The sequence below is a fragment of the Cariama cristata genome, unplaced genomic scaffold (genome assembly GCF_000690535.1).
Source record: "Cariama cristata isolate BGI_N322 unplaced genomic scaffold, ASM69053v1 scaffold7740, whole genome shotgun sequence".
In the NCBI taxonomy this organism is placed as follows: domain Eukaryota; kingdom Metazoa; phylum Chordata; class Aves; order Cariamiformes; family Cariamidae; genus Cariama; species Cariama cristata.
In genome coordinates this window covers 21,526-26,515 of record NW_009596321.1, presented here as the reverse complement: position 1 = coordinate 26,515, position 4,990 = coordinate 21,526, and positions in this window count along the sequence as shown.

Below are 4,990 nucleotides of genomic sequence, written 5' to 3'. Positions count from 1 at the left end.
TAAGGGCTATACAGAGGACAAGGCCTGGTTGTGCAGCCTTTACCTGTTAACAGCTTCAGCAATTTAAAGTTTCATAAAGTATCTTCTTTAACAGTTCCCTCCTTTTTTTTTTTTTATCATTGCACACCTGCAATAGCTTAATAGTCAGCATATTTCCAAGTATTCTTTTGTATTTTTGCCAGTAAGCCAGTTACACAAGTTATGCAGCACTGTATTAACATAATCACAGATATAATGATAAGAATTACAAGCATTACTATAATGATCAGTTTCTTTAACCATGTTGATAGGTTGGGGATCCATGATGTTAACCAAGAAAAGGTTTCAGAGAAACCCCAGGACGTGTCATCCTTCTGGACTTGTTGCATAGTTGAGCTTACTTCCCAGATTTTATGGACATCGGTTATCGATTCTCTTGACTTGTCAGTATACGTACAGCAACTAACATTCAAAACAGCACAAACAGTTTCATAAATTATCTTCTTTGACACCTTCTCTGGACTCGCTCCAGCACCTCAATGTCCTTCTTGTCGTGAGGGGCCCAGAACTGAACACAGCACTCGAGGTGCAGCCTCACCAGTGCCCAGTACAGGGGGACGATCACTGCCCTGGTCCTGCTGGCCACACTATTGCTGATACTGTTTCTGACAGCTTTGTCCCAAAGCTTGCCAGCATGGAGCAGGTCTGGCTGCACCGCTGCGGCTTGACCAACTGCTTGGATCTCTGCTCACTGTCTTTAGGTGGCCAGTGGGAAGAGGCGAGTAAGCGTCCTTCTTCTGAGGCCGCAGGTTGGAGTAGCCTCTCCCTAGCAGTACACCAGCAATGGCTTGGTAACACCAGTCATGCCCGACGTCTGAGACACCGCTTATCCTTTTCTAACGAGGTCATATTGTCAGTCAGCAGCCCATGCAGATAGAAGTGGTGGTGTACTTCTCTGTAAGCAGGACCCTGGATTCAGGCAGGTCGGCAGTGCGTTAGTTACGATGTGTTTGTGTTCTTCAAGCGTCTTGTTTTTTCCAGTAGGAAATTATAGCTTTGGCTGTAGTCTGGTGAGTCTAGGCGTCACAACTTAAGGAAGAACCTTTCAAATCGAGGATCTAAACCAATAAAACATCTGGGATGGTTACTGCTGAGTTAATGGCCCAGTGAAGAAACAAATCACTGGATGACCCTTCATGCTTCTAGTCCGCCTGATCTCCATTTTCCTCCCTCCCCTCATGACCCAAAAATCAAATGCAATGCAATATAATCAAATGCAATGCAATAGTCTCCTTTTCCTTCTCTGGCTGGGCTTATTTTTCATCCTGTGCTACAGAACAAGGGGGGATGCAGACGTGAAGCCGCATTCATTGCTCCCCTCTGGTTCAGCAAGAAATTACTCAGATGTTTTTTTTTTCCTAAATCAAGGAGTTGCCATCGTGTCCCACCACCCTTGCACTCCCTGGTAGAGACATGAAAAATGATCCTTTATCTTCCACGTGCCCCTGGCACTGTGGGTGACAAACGCTCCCCTTTTTATGCCTGCTTATTTTATGGCATTGTGTATTTTTCTAGTTAAGCTGTGTGGCGGCCCTCTCGTTAATCAAATGTGTTGCTGACCTAGAGCAATCTCCGTTAAGGTTTGACCCCACTGAGGGCAGGGTAGAAGGGACTCGGTCGTTCTAGGGGGCCTGGGGTTGTGTCCAGTAACATCACATTTCTTTGCCGAGAGCCATGTTCTCAGACAAGTAAGTGAACATGTTGAGTATTAGCCTGGTGATTCAACAACCTCTCTTTGAAAAGCGTGAAGCATTTCATCCTCTTTAGTCTGCACGTAAACCAGTGATTCTCAGTTAAAGGTAAAAGAGAAGGGGAAAGTATCAAGAAATTGGCACTGGGGTGCTTTAGGCGAACTTCTGAAAAATGCCCAAGCGCAGCACTTTATCGTGTTCCAGTTGAATAATGTGAGTTCCAAGGCTTTTAATTTTTGAATGTTGAATGCCCTCCTAAATACAGCCCGCCCCCAAGTGAGACTGCTAATGAAGAAAACAGATGGCGATTTGAATGGAGTGAAGGGACATCGTAAAGATGTGCTTTGAAATAGCCAGACAGAGCACATTACACAGGAGACGGGGGGAAAAGAAAGTGATGGCAAACTGAGAACAAACCGCCACAGTATTCATGTTATTCACCAAATGGCCCAGCGGGTGAGTAGAAAGGTGTTTAATTATGTTCCATAATCTGATATTAAAAAACCCCAACATTTTCTATCCTGAAAATGCTGGGGGTGATAGATGGGGCATTGTAGCCTTGATCAAGCCCAGGGGCCAGTCGCGTGCATCTGTCTGGGGCTGTGCATCTCACTGCTCTCTCCGGGGCTGTGTGTGTCAGCAATGACATTTGTTTGCTTTCTATTTTAAGCAATGCCTGGAGGAAAAACAAAAAAAGAAAAAAAAAAACAAACCTTTTTTTTTTCTGTTTGTTTGTTTGCCTCTTTCCCAAACTAATGCAATTTGAAATGCCGCGCCAGAGAGTCTGGAAGGCCTGGAGGCGAAAGTTGAAACTGTGACCCTCTGAATATTAGCCTGTGTTGTGGCAAGCTGAGGATCTTCTCCCTCAGTCAGGCCCGGGGCTGGGGAAGGATGGCCCGTGGGCTGGCTGCCTCGGCGCTCCCCTCTTTCTGCTCCCTCTGCCCCGGCTCTGGGCTGCCTTGTGCTCCGTGTCGGCAGGCTGGCTGATGCTCCCAGTTGGTCTTTCAGCGGTACTTTCTCTCTGGGGACAGCAGACTGCTTTATAAACGCTACGACTTAAGATTTATAAGCTGCTGTGAGGAGAGAGAATGACGAAACCAAATAATTTACTTGCTTCGAGCCCAAAGTAAAAATAGGGAGTGGAATCTGCCCTAAGACTGCAGGTTGAGGAAAAACCCTAAATAGATTTTATTGCTGCCCTTTCCAAGGCTTCTGCTGCCGGAGCAGTGGAACATCGTTAAAGGTTGGACTCGATAATCCCAGAGGTCTCTTCCAACCTCATCAATTCTGTGATCTCCCCTTTACGCCCACTTTCCCTGTCCTGGCTGGTTGTGACCCGCTTTGCTGGCCTCTACCACGGCACTGGAAGAAGTTACCTGGGTGTTGAGCGCTTTGGGAAGTTACAGGTGATTCACTTAAAGGTGAAGTCCCTCAGGGCGGGAAGAGGGGAGGTGACACCTTTGTTTCAGGCTCAGCTACCAAAGCTGGGAGGAAAGGAATGAGATTTAGAAGTACTCGTAGCTATAGGGTAACCCCTTCCCTCATCTGCACTTGTCTACGTGGAGGTAACAAGTAAATCAATACTCAAGACACGCACATCTCCAGAGCTTTAGTATTTCAGTGTCTGACGTTCTGGTACTTCCAGTAAAAATTAATTGTGCTCTTCTGTTGGCCAAAGTCTCCACAGCAGCCTCATTAACACACAGCCAAGTGTTTCCCTCTTCCAACTTGCTGAACTAGAAATCAGTTTTGTTGGCTTGGCTTTTGTTTGCTGGGAACAAAACACTTCCTTGTTTCTGCTGTGCCTGCGATTGCACCCTGAAAAGAGGAAGGCAAAGCAGCCTTCAGTCTCTCCGTAATCATCAAACAACAGTTTGGCAGCCTTCGAGCATCATCTTGCACCTCCCCTTGCTGTATGGCAAGTTCTGTGGTTGCCTCCTGCACCCTCTGATCATAAAAATCCTCACAACCACATCTTCCACAGCAGAAATAAGTGGGAGCCGCGGGTGCCCTGACGGCCCAGCTCGCTGCTACTCAGTTGTGTGCCAAAACAACTGTGGTAGCTACTCAGTCTGAGAGAGAAACTTTAGTGTCACTTTGTGCCTTTTACTAGGTCTAGTGAATAATAAATAAAACTGGAGCAAGAGCAGATGCCTCTCGTGCAGCCACGCATCAGTTCTGTGTGCGTGCACCCGCTGCTCGGTTCTCTGGAGAGAACTGGAACAACCATCACCCGCCCAGTCCTGGCTCAAAATCCTTACGCGGGATCCTTATGCGGTCCCTTACAGAGAACTAAAGCTTTACAGCTTCTGTGTGTAAGCTAGGAAGAAATTCTGATCCTGCTTTTATCCTGGTGTACCTCACGGGCAGAGAGCACAAGGCTCGCTGCCGGAGTCGGGATGGCGTCCTTGGATCCTGACTTGCTCTTCCAGCAACGGAGTTGTATGCGCTGGCTTCAGTTGCAAAGGGGTGATGATGGGGAGATCTTTGAAAAGAGTCCAAGGGATTTGGAAGCACAACACGTGTTCCAAAATGTACCGTCTTGTGCGTGTTCAATACGCCACTGGCACAGCTCAGCGTTACTGCAGGGTGTGCAAAAACATGCGTTGCTTGCTGTGGTTCTGAGGACAAAAGGTGGATTATCAAGCACCAGGCATAAGTAAATGTCTAGTCAAAAACGTGATTAACACGGGGTTGTTTTTCATTACAGGGAATGAGCTTTTTGCTGATCTGTGCACCGTAAGCTCAGTCCTGCCGACAGTGACAAGAGCTGCTTTCGGCGAAGGAAATGTCTCCGTGTCTCACCCTTGCCCTCGCAGCTTGCCACGTGCCCTGACGGCTGAGGGCTCCCAGTAGCCATTCATTACTATCAGCAATATGTGTGGCTACATTTTTACAAGGCGTAAGGAGTCGTCACAATGATGTATAAAAGTGAGTTTTGCCGTACTTTGGAAGACTCTTGGGTCAGCAGCTCTGGGAGAGGTCAAAACCTCAAGCTAATGTGATTTGAGACCGGTTTTATTACTTAGGTTTTTCCTAGCGGTTTGTGTGCAATGCAAGAGCTTTTTAACCTCGTTTCAGCTCACCTTGCTTAGGCAAACTTTTCTGTGGTCTTCCTGAAGAGCCAAGGCCAGACAGGACAGCTCCAGCCTAGCTAGGACCTGCCCAGTTTTCAGGAGTGTTTCTTCACGACCTCCGATGGTGTACGAGAACCTGTCATGGGTCCACCGGCGAGGGGCAGTGTTTGAAAAGCACAGGAG